This window comes from Saccopteryx leptura, unplaced genomic scaffold, assembly GCF_036850995.1.
Source record: "Saccopteryx leptura isolate mSacLep1 unplaced genomic scaffold, mSacLep1_pri_phased_curated manual_scaffold_60, whole genome shotgun sequence".
NCBI lineage: Eukaryota > Metazoa > Chordata > Mammalia > Chiroptera > Emballonuridae > Saccopteryx > Saccopteryx leptura.
This window is the reverse complement of record NW_027095742.1, coordinates 192,391-209,245: the sequence shown is the minus strand read 5'-3', so window position 1 is coordinate 209,245 and position 16,855 is coordinate 192,391. Positions and strand designations below refer to the sequence as shown.

The 16,855-nt window shown below is 61.9% G+C and overlaps 1 long non-coding RNA gene across 1 annotated transcript; it reads left to right on the top strand.

Annotated features, from left to right (window-relative positions):
* The first annotated feature begins 2,144 nt into the window (after positions 1-2,144).
* On the top strand, positions 2,145-16,855 carry LOC136387067 (uncharacterized). The gene is made up of 2 exons (XR_010748069.1): positions 2,145-2,321; positions 15,673-16,855. It is a non-coding gene; the product is annotated as an uncharacterized lncRNA (long non-coding RNA).

Below are 16,855 nucleotides of genomic sequence, written 5' to 3'. Positions count from 1 at the left end.
CAACACGCTGGGCTCTGTACTGGGGGGGCTGTACAGACACCTGCCACCGAGCACCCCAGGACGGCGGGGTCTGGGGGAGCAGAGGCTCCATGGAACAGCCCGCGTGCTGAGCCAGCTCCTGGGGTCCGTGCCAGCTGCAGAGCGCAGGGACCGGGCACCGGGAGCATGTTGAATGGCGGTTCGGTAGGAACTGCCCGGACAGGCACACGGGCGCGTGCGGGCATCTGGAGCGAGCGCGTCCAGCCACGGTGGTCCGACGCGCCCCCTGCCCACCTGCCCCTGCAGCCGGCCTCCTGCCGCCCTTTCTCTTTCTCTTCCAGAACGCCAATCTGGCCCCTTGTGGAGCAGACCCGGATGCCAGCTGGGGCACGCGAGGTACAGGAGCCGGGACCCCTGAGGTCTCTGGCTGGGGCAGGGTCACCAACGCGTCCCCACAAACCTCATTCTGAAACCACCACCACCACCCCCAGGGCCAGCTGGCAGCAGGCTCCAGCCTCCTGGCCTGAGGGGCCTGGGGTGCTCATTTCCCGCCCTTCCCTCGGGGACCAGTTGGCCCGAGACACCCCCCCCTCCCTCCCGTCAGCCCCCACCTGGACTTGCTTGTCCACCTGGTCACTGGGAGTAGCTGTCCCCTGTCAGGGCACAGGCCAGCCCACCCCCACCCCCCAGTGAAATTTGGTGACATAAAGCAGGAGCGTCACAGGGGAAGGCCCCTGGGTCAGAGCCCGGCGGCGAAGCTGGGTGCTTGCCTTGTGGACTTCAACCAGGAGGGCTGCCCGCCAGGGCGTTGGCAGTGACGCTGGTCACGTGGCAGGTGCCTGCCTGAGGGCTCTGCCAGCTCTGAGCAGGCCCTGGGCCTGCACAGGGCGCCCTTGTCCCGCCTGGGGTGGAGGGGTGGCTCGCTCTCGCGGGCTGGCTGGCACTGCGGGGCAGAGCGCGGGATGTCAAAGAGGCTCTCCAAGCTCCCAGGCTCACAAGTGGCACGTCCGGAATCCCACGTGTCACAGTGAAAACCGCAGGGACCGGCCCCCCTCTCCCGGGCCCTCTGCCAGGGACTCTCCGGAGGCAGGCTTGCCGCCCGGGGTCCGCAGTTCCTGCTGGTGTGGGCTGGGCGTGCTCGCGGAGGCCGCTGTCCGTACCAGGTTATTTTTTAATAAGACGCTTCTAGTCAGGAGGGAGAACTCTCCGACACCAGTGGACAGAGCTCAGCCATTTAGAAGTTGGAACTAAAGGGTGAAGGAAGCAGGAAAGTAAGAAGCTGGGGCTTAGACCCCAGTGAGGCTGTCGGTCTCCACACACCCCTGAGACATCCGCCCGATGCCCACGTTCCGGGGGGCAGACTGAGGCGAGCAGCTTCCCGGGCGGCCGGCCCACCGGGAGAGACAGTGTCTCAGGGACACAGTGCCGCGTCCAGCTCCCAGCCTGGCTCCAGCCCCCTGACCGCCTCCTGCTCCTGGGTTCTCACTGAGACTGGAGAGTCCCCCCACTCCCCGCCCTGGCCCCAGGACAGCCGCGGGGGGGGGGGGGACAGGGGAGCAGCATGGCCCCGCTGACTGCCGAGCGTGGGGGGCGTCCCAGAAGGGATTGCTTCCACCGTCGGGACGAGTCCTGTGCTTTCTAACCGGCCGCTGTGGTCTCTCCTCTTTCTCTTACAGAATACAAGGTAAGGGGCCGCCGCCCGCACTGACCACTGACCTCTTCCTGCCGCTCCTGCCCAGGTTAAAAGTTCCTTTTTTTTTTTGTATTTTTCTGAAGTGAGAAGCGGGGAGGCAGAGAGACAGACTCCTACATTCGCTCAACTGGGATCCACCCGGCATGCTCACCAGGGGGCGATGCTCTGCCCCTCTGGGGCGTCGCTCTGTTGCAACCAGAGCCACTCTAGTGCCTGAGGCAGAGGCCAAGGAGCCATCCTCAGTGCCCGGGCCACCTTTGCTCCAATGGAGCCTCGCTGCGGGAGGGGAAGAGAGAGACAGAGAGGAAGGAGAGGGGGAGGGGTGGAGAAGCAGATGGACGCTTCTCCTGTGTGCCCTGGCCGGGAATCGAACCCGGGACTTCCACACGCCAGGCCGACGCTCTACCACTGAGCCAACCGGCCAGGGCCTAAAATTTCCTTTTGTTGTGCTTTTCCCATGAAATGTGTGTCCAATGCAGATGCAAGTGTGTCCCCCACCCTGGCCCGGGCTCCGCTCTCCCACCCTCCATGCTTCCTGGGGTGAACCTGTGCTCTCCTCCCCCACCAGGTCTACCCTTATGACGCCCTCATCGTCACAAACCGAATTCGTGTGAAACTGCCCAAAGACGTGGACCGGACGAGACTGGAGGTAAGGGGGCTCCGGGGCGGGGGTCCTCCCACTGAGTGACTCTGCAGGGGCCTCGTCCGCAGTCAGCCGTCATCGTCCAGAGTGTCCCCACCGGGGACCGCGAGGGCTCGGTGTCAAGGACCTGCGTTGTGTCAGAGGCGGGAGAACATGGTCGCGGTGCCTGTGTGCCCAACGGGGCGTCTGTGCAAAGGGGGCCCCAGCTGTGTGTGGTTCGGCCGGAACGGCTCGGGACGGTGCGTCCCTCAGCCATGCCCCTCTCCTCCCTGAGCGCTGAGAGCGGAACACGGTCCCAGTTCGTGGCTTCTCATGATGTAGGAGGAGAAACTGATCTGGCAGAGCAAGTACAGCTGATCCCTGAACAGCACAGGGTGAGGGGCACCGACCCCCAGCACAGCCGGAATCCGAGTGTAACTTCTGACTCCGCAAAATCTAGGTCATCCATCGCTTGGTTGCGAGACGCTCAGGGGGCCTGGAGCCCAGCAGCCCCCCTCTGGCTTAGGGGCTCCCGCCCTGTGGTCTCATGTCTGGTCCCTGGCAACCGCCTCCTGGGCCTCCCTTGTGACAATCCCGCTTTCTCTGCAGGGACGCTGAAGTTGTGTTCTTGTTCATGGTGTGGCCCATCAGTCCCCAGTACAAAGGTCACTCCTGTAAAATGGGCCGCTTCTGGCTGGGTGGCCCCAGGGTCACAGTTGGCTGAAGGGTCCCTATCTGTTCTGCGGCTTTGTTCCCTAAAGGGGCGTGCCCTGTGGGCTCTCCCTTCAGCATGGCGGTGCCCTCAGCAAGCTGCCCTGCTCCGGCACAGCAGTGGTCTCTGCCCAGAGCCACTTGCTTCTTCCGCTTGGGACTGGGGTGAGTTTCTAACGACCCCCATCCTCCTCCCCCCCATTTCTTGCCACAGTACAGAGTGAAAGATGCAGAATGCCAGGTGTTGATACCTGTATGCAGGTGTGTCCTTCCCAAAGGCTCTGAGGACTGGGGAACAGGTCAACCATTCAGATCCTCAAGCGCAGGCCCAGGGGTGCGTCTCCCTCCTCCATCTCGGCCTCATTCAGGCCGGGACGCGAATCGGCAGCGTTGCCACCGCGGGGCCCATCCCACATTCTTTGGGGCCTGGAGCTGGGATGTGAGCCAGGAGGGGCCGGAGGGGCCGACCAGCCGGAGAGGAGGGGCCCTGACGTTTGTGTCTCAGAGGAGGGAGCTTTCTGTGTAACACAGAAACGATTCGTCATGCCGTAGAACCCCAGAAAAACACAAAGACGAGCATAAACACACACGGAATTCCCCCACCGGGTCGGGTCGTGACTCCCGGCAGTCCCGACATCTCTTCCTGTGCAAACACCCCGCGCCCCTGACTCGTGTTCCAGGTGCAGAGGCTCAGGACGTCTGCGCAGCCGGACATCTGCCCGCTTCTTTTAAACTGGACGTGCACGTTTTCCACGCCAGTGTGTGCGGCGGTGCCCGTCCCTCGAAAGAGCTGCGTGATGGTCCTGTGGCCACGTCCCTCGAAAGAGCTGCGTGATGGTCCTGTGGCCACGTCCCTCGAAAGAGCTGCGTGATGGTCCTGTGGCCACGTTCCACACGCAGGAGGGTCCCAGGGGCCAGGCGCCACTTTCCCTCGGGTCGCAGGGACTGAGCTCAGCGCAAGCCGGCTGCGTCGGCTGGGTGCCCAGCGCGAGGGGAGGATGGCTTGGGTGGACGGCTGGCGGGGCCCACCGCAGCTCTGCAGGGTCAGGCCCTGGAAGGAGGACTCCTCTGTCAAACGGTCAAGGCATGCTGTCCATCCTGCTGCCAGAGTGCTTACCTGAGTCTTACACCCACTGGGTGAGCCTGTGCCAGGCACTGAGTAGGTCCTGGGGTGCAGGGTGAGCACACAGCAGGAGCTCCACCCTCACAGGCTCCCGTCTGACAGGGGAGGCAGACATCAATCACCTGATGGCCCCTAGGACTCTGTGTAATTAAATTATACACCAAGATCAGGGCTCTAGAGGGGAGGAAAGTGGGCCTGGAAGTGGTTAAAACCAGGTACAACTTAGCGGGGTGCAGTAAGTGTGCCTGCACGTCTGAGTGTAGGCTGAGGGATGGCAGGCAGAACAGAATTCCAGGAAGCATCAGCTGCCTGTGCAAAGGCCCTGGGGCAGGAGGAAGCCAGGGCTAAATGAGGAGGAGCTATGAGGCTGTGGTTGAGCTGGCTGTACCTGAGCAGGGTGACTCTAAGAATAGGCTGGGCTTTGCAGGGCCCTGGGCCATGTTAGGTGTTGGGTTTTGGCTTAGAAGCAATGGCTTTCAAGTAGGGGATTAAATGATTAGGTCTGCAATTTAAAACAATGTCCAGGGCTGCACTGTGAGACCTGGATTGGCTGAGTGGATTCAGGGAGCCTGTTTAGGGAGTAATTAGGTTGTCCACGGTGCGGTGGACAGAAAGCAGGTAGGTTTGGGCAGCATTTGGGGGCTGAGGTGGCAGGCCGTGGGGACGGAGGGGCACTGTGGCAAGGGGGTGTAGCTTCAGGTGCATTGTGGGCTGGTGGATGCAGTGGTCACTGGGTGGACCGAGACGAGCCGGGACTCTGGCCATGACTGACACTCTGGCCTGTGAGACTTGACCCTGGGAATCCAGGGATCCCAGGCTGGCTGAGTGAAAGCACCGTGGAGGCACCGGGGAGCACACAGTAGGTGCTCAGTAGAAGCTGGGGACTTACAGAGGCGGTATGACAGTCCTCTGCCACTCCGGAGGTGTGGTCATGTTACTGGATGGACGGGGGACCCGGCCCCTCGCACCTGCCTCGGGCCAGCCAGTAACACGTGGGTTCCCGACATCGTGGAGGAAAGATTTCACAGCACGAGTCCAGATGATCTTGGGAATACGTTGATTAAATAAAGCTGGGGACAGTGAAACGAGGAAGGGCCCAGGACAGAAGAAGTGACCACTGAGCCTGGGCCGGGCTGCCTTGGCCGTCTAGAGACCTGACGGGAAGTAAATGAGCAGAGAAAAGGAACCCTAGGAGCCAGGCTCGGGGGTGAGCCCGACGCGCTGCCCTGCCCGCTGCCCGCTGGTCGCAAGTCTCTCCGGGACGCTCATCTTTCAGGAGCTGCCTGGGTGAGGGAGTGGGGAGGGAGAAGAAGGGGAAGAAGAGGAGAAGGGAGAAGGGGAAGGCCTGGGTGTGCTCCCTGGAGGGAGAGAGCTTGCTGGCTCCTTGGTTTTGAGGGTCTTTAGAGGCTAGAGTTTAGGGGAGGATTTCAATAGAGTATTCATCAGCTTCTCCAGGGGTGCACCCCCTCTCCAGGGCTGCATTGATCAGCCACAGCCCCAAGGAGGCCACCACTGGCCAGGGGTGGGGCGAAGGCTGGAGCCAAAACATAATTGAGGCCGAGATGTTATCTCTGAGAGGCTGATACTCGGGGGCTGTAGACTGCTGGGCAGGCTCTGTCTCTTCACCCTCTCTACTCGGCCGGCTGTAGACTGCTGGGCAGGCTCTGTCTCAGTTCACCCACTCTACTCGGCCGGCTGTAGACTGCTGGGCGGGCTCTGTCTCTTCACCCTCTCTACTCGGCCGGCTGTAGACTGACTGCTGGGCGGGCTCTGTCTCTTCACCCACTCTACTCGGCCGGCTGTAGACTGCTGGGCAGGCTCTGTCTCTTCACCCTCTCTACTCGGCCGGCTGTAGACTGCTGGGCAGGCTCTGTCTCTTCACCCTCTCTACTCGGCCGGCTGTAGACTGACTGCTGGGCAGGCTCTGTCTCTTCACCCACTCTACTCGGCCGGCTGTAGACTGCTGGGCGGGCTCTGTCTCTTCACTCACTCTACTCGGCCGGCTGTAGACTGCTGGGCGGGCTCTGTCTCTTCACTCACTCTACTCGGCCGGCTGTAGACTGCTGGGCGGGCTCTGTCTCTTCACCCACTGTACTCGGCCGGCTGTAGACTGCTGGGCGGGCTCTGTCTCTTCACCCACTCTACTCGGCCGGCTGTAGACTGACTGCTGGGCAGGCTCTGTCTCTTCACCCACTCTACTCGGCCGGCTGTAGACTGACTGCTGGGCAGGCTCTGTCTCTTCACCCACTCTACTCGGCCGGCTGTAGACTGCTGGGCAGGCTCTGTCTCTTCACCCACTCTACTCGTCCGGCTGTAGACTGCTGGGCGGGCTCTGTCTCTTCACCCTCTCTACTCGGCCGGCTGTAGACTGCTGGGCGGGCTCTGTCTCTTCACCCACTCTACTCGTCCGGCTGTAGACTGCTGGGCAGGCTCTGTCTCTTCACCCTCTCTACTCGGCCGGCTGTAGACTGCTGGGCGGGCTCTGTCTCTTCACCCACTCTACTCGTCCGGCTGTAGACTGCTGGGCAGGCTCTGTCTCGTCACCCTCTCTACTCGGCCGGCTGTAGACTGACTGCTGGGCAGGCTCTGTCTCTTCACCCTCTCTACTCGGCCGGCTGTAGACTGCTGGGCGGGCTCTGTCTCTTCACCCTCTCTACTCGGCCGGCTGTAGACTGACTGCTGGGCAGGCTCTGTCTCTTCACCCACTCTACTTGGCCGGCTGTAGACTGCTGGGCGGGCTCTGTCTCTTCACCCACTGTACTCGGCCGGCCCTAGACTGCTGGGCCAGGCTGTCTCTTCACCCACTGTACTCGGCCGGCTGTAGACTGCTGGGCGGGCTCTGTCTCTTCACTCACTCTACTCGGCCGGCTGTAGACTGCTGGGCGGGCTCTGTCTCTTCACCCTCTCTACTCGGCCGGCCCTAGACTGCTGGGCCAGGCTGTCTCTTCACCCACTGTACTTGGCCGGCTGTAGACTGCTGGGCAGGCTCTGTCTCAGTTCACCCTCTCTACTCGGCCGGCTGTAGACTGCTGGGCAGGCTCTGTCTCAGTTCACCCTCTCTACTCGGCCGGCTGTAGACTGACTGCTGGGCGGGCTCTGTCTCTTCACCCTCTCTACTCGGCCGGCTGTAGACTGCTGGGCGGGCTCTGTCTCTTCACTCTCTACTCGGCCGGCTGTAGACTGCTGGGCAGGCTGTCTCTTCACCCACTCTACTCGGCCGGCTGTAGACTGCTGGGCAGGCTCTGTCTCTTCACCCTCTCTACTCGGCCGGCTGTAGACTGCTGGGCGGGCTCTGTCTCTTCACCCACTCTACTCGGCCGGCTGTAGACTGCTGGGCAGGCTCTGTCTCTTCACCCTCTCTACTCGGCCGGCTGTAGACTGCTGGGCAGGCTCTGTCTCTTCACTCTCTACTCGGCCGGCTGTAGACTGCTGGGCGGGCTCTGTCTCTTCACCCTCTCTACTCGGCCGGCTGTAGACTGCTGGGCAGGCTCTGTCTCTTCACTCTCTACTCGGCCGGCTGTAGACTGCTGGGCGGGCTCTGTCTCTTCACCCTCTCTACTCGGCCGGCTGTAGACTGCTGGGCAGGCTCTGTCTCTTCACCCTCTCTACTCGGCCGGCTGTAGACTGCTGGGCAGGCTCTGTCTCTTCACCCACTCTACTCGGCCGGCTGTAGACTGCTGGGCAGGCTCTGTCTCAGTTCACCCTCTCTACTCGGCCGGCTGTAGACTGCTGGGCAGGCTCTGTCTCAGTTCACCCTCTCTACTCGGCCGGCTGTAGACTGCTGGGCGGGCTCTGTCTCAGTTCACCCACTCGGCCGGCTGTAGACTGCTGGGCAGGCTCTGTCTCTTCACCCTCTCTACTCGGCCGGCTGTAGACTGCTGGGTAGGCTCTGTCTCTTCACCCACTGTACTCGGCCGGCTGTAGACTGCTGGGCAGGCTCTGTCTCTTCACCCTCTCTACTCGGCCGGCTGTAGACTGCTGGGCAGGCTCTGTCTCTTCACCCTCTCTACTCGGCCGGCTGTAGACTGCTGGGCAGGCTCTGTCTCTTCACCCTCTCTACTCGGCCGGCTGTAGACTGCTGGGCAGGCTCTGTCTCTTCACCCTCTCTACTCGGCCGGCTGTAGACTGCTGGGTAGGCTCTGTCTCTTCACCCACTGTACTCGGCCGGCTGTAGACTGCTGGGCAGGCTCTGTCTCTTCACCCTCTCTACTCGGCCGGCTGTAGACTGCTGGGCAGGCTCTGTCTCTTCACCCTCTCTACTCGGCCGGCTGTAGACTGCTGGGCAGGCTCTGTCTCTTCACCCTCTCTACTCGGCCGGCTGTAGACTGCTGGGCGGGCTCTGTCTCTTCACCCACTCTACTCGTCCGGCTGTAGACTGCTGGGCAGGCTCTGTCTCAGTTCACCCTCTCTACTCGGCCGGCTGTAGACTGCTGGGCAGGCTCTGTCTCTTCACTCACTCCACTTGTCATGGACCTTCCTGGCCTCTTACTTAGTATCTTGTCTCGGTCACATGGGAAGTGGGCAGGTGAACCGTGTGATCCCAATGGGCAGAGCAAGACCAGCGGGCCGACTTCCCAGGGAGGCCCCTTGGGGCCCGGCTGAACGCCCTCCCTGAGATGGCGCGCTCTCCATCTGGAAGGGCCTGGGTCCCAGCCGCTGTCCCCAGGGCCTCCTGCCTTGCAGTCTCTCAGACCCTCCTGCCTTTGGCAGCCACCCTCCGAGGGTCTGCTGTGCCAGGAGCTCTTTACTCTGAGGGGAAGGGGCCTTGCCTGTCCCCCACGCAGACTCAAGTGTCCTCTCGTCTGAGGCCACACCCTGTACACCTCTGCTGGCACGTCACCGAAACACATCACCCTTGTGTTCCTGCGTCAGCGTCCTGCTGTCCAGGGCTGCGTCCCGGTGGAAGGAGAGAGGGCATTTAGGGTCAGGATGGCCCGGGTGTGGACCCAGTATCCAGAAGGTCTAGCTGGGCGACCGCTCTGCGCCTGACTCCGCGCCTGTCGGGTGGCGTCGCCCTGCCTGCCCTGCTGGGCGGTCGGAGCGCTTACTCAGTTGTTGGGAAGTCGTCACTGATCGCCAACCATGAGCAGCCCAGGCGGGTTCCGTTATCTGGCCCAGGTCGTCCCCACTCTCCCAACCTAGAGGGAACCGCATAGATAATGACGGATTAGAAGCGGCTGTCCACAGGGACTGGGGCGGGCGGGGAGACGGCCAAGCACCCTGCTTGCCAAGAACAGAGAGAAAAGCCGGGGCCACGTCGGGGGGGCTCGGCCAGGAGGCTCGGCCGCCGGGAGGAGAGCGCGCCCCTTCCTCGACCCCTGTCCTGGGAGCGGGGAGGACTCCGAGACTCTCTCGGGTTCGGTTAACAAACCCCCGTCCTCCCCGAGGCCGATGCACCGGGCTGTTCTGAGCACTCGACATGGTTTTCACACTCGACGTGGTGTCTACGGATGGGCCTCAGAGGCGGAGGGCCTGGAGGACCTTCCTGGGCCCACAGCTCCTGAGCGGCAGAGCCGATGCCGGCCGGGGTGTCGCTCGGAGCCCCCGTATTGTGCCCGGATTAATGACACTCTGCAGAATGAATGTCTGACACGTCTTCTGTGCCTCAGCCTCCCAACAGCGCTCACGTGCGGACATCCTGCTCCTCAGGCGGGAAGCTCTCAGCCAGGGTCCTCCAGGGAAACGGGACAGCTGCCGGCAGGCAGTTGAGCAGGTGGACAGACCGGCAGACAGAGAGATAGAAAAGAAATTTACTTAAGGGATTGGCTGCTGGTGCCAGGAGGGCTGGCGAGTCTGAAATCTGTAGGACAGGCCGGCAGGCGGCCACCAGGCATTGACTCTTCGAGGAAGAACTTCTGCAGAAGACTGAGTGTTGGCGCTGAGGTCTTGGGGGTTTGGAGGAGGACCCGGCCCCACCCCGTTTCCACACTGAGGGGGGGGTCATCTTTACTTTAAAGCCAGCCGGTCGTCCCTGGGAGCCTCGTCTATGGAATGCCTTCCTGTGCCCAGCCAGGCTAACACGGAGTGTGAGCACGCGGACGGTAAAGAGTCCCGGGAGAAAGAAGCTTCTTGTCTGGCCTGGGGCCGGGATGCAGGGTCCCTGGAAGTCACTCGAGGGTCCTCCTTGATTCAGCAGCCCAGACCTTTCTTTCCCGTGCGGTGCAGCACAGGGCTGTGGCAGGGAGTCACAGTGCGCGACTCCTCACAGTGAGTCCTGCACTCTCCCGAGTGGCCTGCAGACCCCGAGGCTGACGGTACACCTGACTCTACACCCCAGTTGTGGAATGTGCCTGAGAAAGAAGGGCCCCATCGGTACAGAAGAACCTGCTTTGTTTAAACCCACCCGACCAGTCTGATGAGCCCCTGATAGATGGCACAGGCTCCCGCTGGGCTGCCCAGGTATGCCTGAGAGATGGGTCTGCACCAGTACCCAGGGCTCTAGGGACCCGAGAGGTCGGCAGTGACTCAGCGCTGAGGGAACGGCATGGCTCTATGGTTTGATTGGCTAGGGCAATTCAGGAGGGCCCCCTGGAGGAGGGGACCTTTTGAGCTGGGACCTGGAGAATCAGGAGGAGCCACTGTGTGTGTGAGGTGGGGGAAAGAGGATTGCAGGACCTGGGGTAGCAAAGAGCATGGCATGTTCTAGAACCCACAGATGGCAGAAGTGTGCCACAGCACCCTGCGTTCCCTGTGGTCATCGGCTCACGGCCCTTTGATGAGCTCTTGCTGGGAGCCAGAGCTCTGTCGTTACTGTGGCGTGTTTGCAGGAAACCTTTGCCACCTTGATCCGGGTCACAGACTTAAGTCAGAGATTCCTTTCTCCAGGTCACAGGGAGTCCCCTCTGCAAAAGCCTTCCTGGGTCCTCCCTGGTCCCCCTCCACCCCTCAGACGGACTTACCTGCTTTCTGACCTGCCTCCCCGTCAGATGTAAGCGGTCAGAGCTCTGTGGGCTGGGGGCAGCTTGGCCGGGTTGATGTCAGTGTCCCCAAGCCTGGCACCCACAGAGGAATGAGGGAGCGAGTGGGGAGCATGCCTGGGGCACCGCCCTTCCCACGCCCCTCTGCGGCCATCCTCCCAGCCACCCCCAGACACTCCTGTGCCGACGAGCACCCCATGCTGGTTCCCGGGCGCGGTCTGCCCTGGGTGCCCGTTACGGGGGAGCCATGGTACAGTGCCCAGGTCAGCAGCCGCTGGAGCAGCTCCGAACTGTTAAGCTTTAGGAATTTTGCCTGCTGCTGTTAAACCCAGTCATCATAGGAAACCAGATCATGTCAACTTAGAACGGAATCAACGATATTTAAAGCAAAGGTACAGATACTCAAAACTCCCCTCTCCCCTCCTCTACCATCTTTTTCTACCACCCCTGCTTTCGAAGGGACTGCACCTGTGTGTCCGTACGGCAGAAGGTTCTAGTTGGGGGCATCGCCTCCCAACTCTGCGCTCAGTGACGTCGCGCATGTTGGCAGCGTGAAACTGGCCGGGGTGCGGAGGGGAGGCTCAAGGTCTCAGGGCGCCTGGAGGAGGACGGCATCAAGAGGGGCTTCCTAGGGGAGGACGGCATCAAGAGGGGCTTCCTGGGGGAGGACGGCATCAAGAGGGGCTTCCTGGAGGAGGAAGGCATCAAGAGGGGCTTCCTGGAGGAGCCGGCATCCCAGCCCAGGTCTGAGGAGTGAGTCAGAGCCGCCTGGGTGGGTGAGGAAGGGCAGGCCCTGCACGCAGAGGAAGAACAGGTCACGCACTGACCTGCGTAATCCCACCTCACTGACAACGTCACAACCCCGCTCGCCTCCCTTGGCCCAGCTGCCCAGGGACGGAGCCAGGACCGGGATCCTGGGCTGTCTGAACCTGGGTTTGAGGTCTTTGCAGGACGCTGCCCTGGAAGGTCGCCTGGAGGCAGACCCGCCTGCAAAGCCTAGGTCCCTGCGTGGGAGGCTGGAGAGCCCCAGGAGTGGGCTGTCCCAGAACGAGGTTGACCTGCCCCTCGGCAAAGGCACCGCGCCCTGGGCCTCCTTCCTGCCGGCTCAGGAAGGAGGAGGGCGCTGCCCGGCCCCGGTGGGTGAGAGGGCAAGGCTGCCCCGTCCTGGGGAGGCTTCCGGAACCAGGGCCCAGGGGAGCTGGCCCAGGGAGCCTCTGTGCACGGCCCTGTCCCGCCTGGTCATGGCAAGTTCATGGGGGAGGCGGGTGACCTGCCTCGTGACCGTGAGCAAGTGTTTCTTGAATGCCAGTTTCCCGAGGGCTCCAGCAGGGCCCCCAGCTCCTTCTCAGCTAGAAAGTGGGGAGGGCCCAGCCAGGAAGAGTGGGGGCACCTGGACCACAGAGCTGGAACCAGAAGGGGGTGAGCAGAGCCCTCAGCCCGCAGGCCACGCCTCGTGGACCCTCCCCCAGCCCTTGGAGTCCGCCAGCCCAGCTCTGCTCTCATTCTTCGGGTGGGGAAGCAGGACTGGGGCCGGGGAGGGGTCCCTGCTGGCCCCCGACTGGCCTTCGGCCTGGGTGTTCCCAAGCCAAGCTTCCATCAAATGCTCGATGGGGCGTGGAACCAGTACGGGCTCCCAGGCCCTGTGCCCCTCAGCCTGCTTTGGGGGGTTTTGGGGCCTGGCGGTTCTCAGGTCTGACAAGCACCCTGGGTCATGGTGACAGGCATGCAGGGCTGGGAGCTCATCGGGGACCCCGGGCAGCCTCCTCTCCCTGGCCCTGCCCTGCCCTGCCCTACCAGCAATGGAGCGGCACCCGCATGCAGCAAGAATGTGGGGCCAGGTGGAGGCAGGTAGGGGGCGCCCCCATCAGCAGGGTGAGCATCACTGAGGGTCCCGGGACGGCCTCAGGCTCTCCCGACCCACTCCTGAGCCGGGCGCTGTACCCCACAGGAGCAGAGAAGGAGAGCCAGCCTCCTCTGGTCCTGTTTCTCCAGCTGCCCTGCCCACCGGGCTGTTTTCAGGCACCAGGGACCAATGGCCTTTCTCTTGTTCCTATCTGTTAACCACCCTCCCACCCCCACACTCCCGTCACACCCCAGGGACCTCCGTCTGGGGCAGGTCGCAGTCACCCAATCAGTATTTGCTGAGTGCCCATGGACACGAGTCTCCTTCCTCCTTCCTTGTTTACGTCCCAGCGGTCCCACAGCCACCGGGAGGCCTGTTGTTTGGGACCAGGACAGGGGTGCCGCCATCTGAAGTGCCCATCCCGAGTCTCCATGGTCTGAGGGTGGCCCCTCAGCCACCGGGGAGCCCCCATTTCAGCTCCGTGCCACCGGCTCACTCCGGCAAGCTCCAGGCTTCCGTCTCCCTATTTGCAAGTTCAAGGTTGCCTCAGGGAGCTGACGGCCCCTTTCCTGGCAGAGACTCGCCTGGTGTGGGGTGGGGTGGTATGTGTCTGCGTATCTGTGTGTGTCCGTGTCTGTGTGTGTGTACATACATGTGTGTCTGTGTCTGTTGCTCTCTGTGACTGTGTCTGGGTATGTGTGTGTTACTCTTCGTGTCTCTGTGACTCTGTGTGTGTGTCCGTGTATGTGTACGTGTGTACGTACGTGTGTGTCTGTGACTATCTATTGCTCTCTGTGTCTGTGTGTGTCTGTGACTTTCTTTGAGTCTCTGTGACTCTGTGTGTGTGTGTGTGTGTGTGTAGGACTCTGGGCCCAGGTTCAATTAGGAGGGACTTCTGTGACTCAGCACAAGGCTGGGTGAGTCAGCTCCCTGCTCTTGATCATGCCAGCAGCCGGGCCTCCGACCCACCGCATGCCACACAGATCTGGTGCTTTTTGTAAAAGATGTGACTGGCGATGATTGACACCTTTCCTCGTTTTCAAATGTCTGCACATGCGCTTCCCCTCTTCATTGTCACACCACCTTCAGGATGAGCGGCTCTGCTGTGGCGTCCAGGGAAGCGTACCTGTCACGTGCAAGATTCGTCTGTTGGGTTTTTTTTCATCCTCAGATCCACGTAAACTAAAAGACAGCATTCTGTTTTAAAGAGTGGCACTTCGCACGCTCACCACGTTGTGCACCGCCACCTCGCTCTCGTTCCAGAACATTTTCATCCCCCCCAAAGGAGACCCCGTTCCCATTAAGCCGCTTCTCCCCCCGCCCCCCAGCCCCTGGCCACCACTCATGGGCTCTCCTTCCCTGTGGATTTGCCTGTCCCGGACGTTTCACATTAGCGGCCTTACCAGACATCGTGACCTTCGAGCTGGACTTCTTCCACACACCCTCCTGTTTCCGGGTCTCGTCCACGTGGTGGCCGGTGGCAGGACGTCCCTGCTCCTTGTGGCTGCACAATAGTCCAGTGTGTGGCTCAGCCGTGTTTGATGGCTCCGTTTGCCCTTTGGTGGACAGTTGGGCTGTCCAGCTGCTTGTCGGTCGTTGTGAATAATGCTGCCATGAATATGTCGGTGCCCATTTCTGTCCCTCTTTTCTTTTGGATCCGCTGGGGAGCGGAACTGTCAGTTGGGACTTCTATTAAACTGATGGAGGAACGGGTGGGCTGCCTTGCACATGACCGCGCAGAGCCACACTTGCTAAGTAGGGGCAGAAGGGAGATTTGAACCAGGTCCTCTGGGGCCCAGAGGCTGGTCCCTTCCTGCCTCAGACTGCCCCCAACTTTCTTTCCGTTTCCCCCGAGCCCCTCCCACACAGTGGGGAAGGCTGGCTCTCCCTGGGAAGCTTGGTGGGAGCGGGGGCAGGCGCCCCCCTGAGCGGCGGGGCTGGTGGGGTGTGAAGGAGTTGCTCAGGGCCTGCTGACGAAGACAGGTGTGCGGGCCTGGGGGCGGACACAGAGGCTGGAGCTCGTGGTGGTCAGGGACGGTCCACACAGGCTGCTCTGTCCATCTCTGTGGCTGACCTCCCACTGGCCCCGGCCCTGGCTCTGCCCTTGGCCAGGGTCAGTCCTGAGTGCTAACCACATTGCCTTACTCATCTCCATCAGGAGGGGGCACCATGGCCACCCCCTTGTACAGGTGAGTAGACTGAGGCTCTTGGAGGCTGGCTGGCCTTGGTGCCCTTGACCGGGATGCTGTACAGCCTCTCTGTGTGTCCTCAGACAAAGAGCAGAGCTCAGATGGACAAAACACTGATCACACAGCAGAGGCTAGGGGGAGGGCGGAACTGAACATGGGTCTGGGCCCCGCGGGGCTTCCTTCCTTCCTTCCTTCCTTCCTTCCTCTGTGAAGTGATAAACCATCCGCCTCCGTTCAGGCGGCGCCGTGAAAATGAAATGATGTGAGCATGTCAGCAAACCCACGGACCCTCGGATGCTTCCGGGCAGGCGGGAGCCCTAGACCCAAACACGCCTATGACCTCGGTTCACAGTGGGAGACGCGTGTGGGCGTCTCCGAGGGTCCCTGGCCCAGCCCCTTTCCTCTGGGCGTGGTCCCACCAGCTGCACAGCGCGGGTGACAGGGACACAGAGGGAAGGAACCGGGTGGTCCGAGGCCCGGCTGCTCCCAGCGGCCACCCAGCCCTCCCGACCGTCCTGCCTCTGGTGGCCCAGCGGCGGCGGCGTGTTGCCAAGTTGCTAACTGCTCCCCTCCGGTGTTTTCTTTTTATTTGAAGAGACACTTGTCGCCCGAGGAGTTCCAGGAAGTGTTTGGGATGAGCATGGAAGAGTTTGACCGCCTGGCTCTCTGGAAGAGGAACGACCTGAAGAAGAAAGCCCTGCTCTTCTGATGGCTGCCCACGCACCTGAGCGTGGGCGGCGGGCTGCGGAGCCGCGGGCACCCGGCCGGAACCACGCACCCCCTCCTACCACACCGGCTCTGGCTTCTCTGTGTCCACAGGGTGGGCGGGGGGTGCCTGGGGAAGGCCGGGGGCCGGCCTGGGCGGGGGTGGGGCGGGAGCAGCTTCCACAGCACGTGCGCTGGAGACGCTCCGGCCTTTGTTTCGGCCCCGCCCCCTGCTTTGCACCCTCCTTCCCGCCATGCTTGCACCAGGGGCCGCGGCAGAGTGGCTGTCCCGGGAGAGGGAGGGACATGTAGACAACCACAGCCTGCATTCCTAGGCCCTTGGGGCACAGAGATGACCGGGACTTGAGATTTGAGGAGGCTTGTCAAGGACAGGAGGCACTGACACAATCTCTGGTGGGCAGCACAGGGCTCCTAGCGTCCACGGGCCCGCCTGCCCATTCACCCTCCCACCCCCGGGAGCCACAGCCTTGCCCGCTGAGCGGCCTCTGGCTCGCGGCCCTGCAGGCCCGGGCGCCCACAGGGCTGTGCCGAGCGTGGGAGCCATCTGCGATGAGTCTCTTTTTGGGGACAAACATCAGCTCCGGGGGGTACCTTCCTCCGGGCCTTCCGTGCACCGCATTGTTCTTCCAGACCCTCCTTAGATGCCTACATGATATCTTTCAAGTAACACAAAAATTTTATTTTATTAAAAAGTATAGCCTACGTTAACCTCAGACGACATATATGAAGAGTTTAGTTTTCCAGTCCCGCCGAGGGGGGCACACCCGGCCTTACTCTGCACGGTCCAGGTTTGTGTGGCCACAGTTCCCAGGGTATTCCTGGTACACAGGGACTCCTCACCCGTTTCCTGTTTGCTTTTCTTTCCCTCGTGCCTGTCACACGGGGACCCTGAAAGGCAGAACACCCTCCCCCCTCAGTAATGCCACCTGTAAGTACACGTGAAGTATATGGACCCACTGTTCTCTCCCCGCTGTTCTTTTCCACGTCTCGGAGAGGAGAGCCCTCCTCTACCAGCCAAAGCGCCGGAATAAAGGATTTCCGTGTACCCAGCC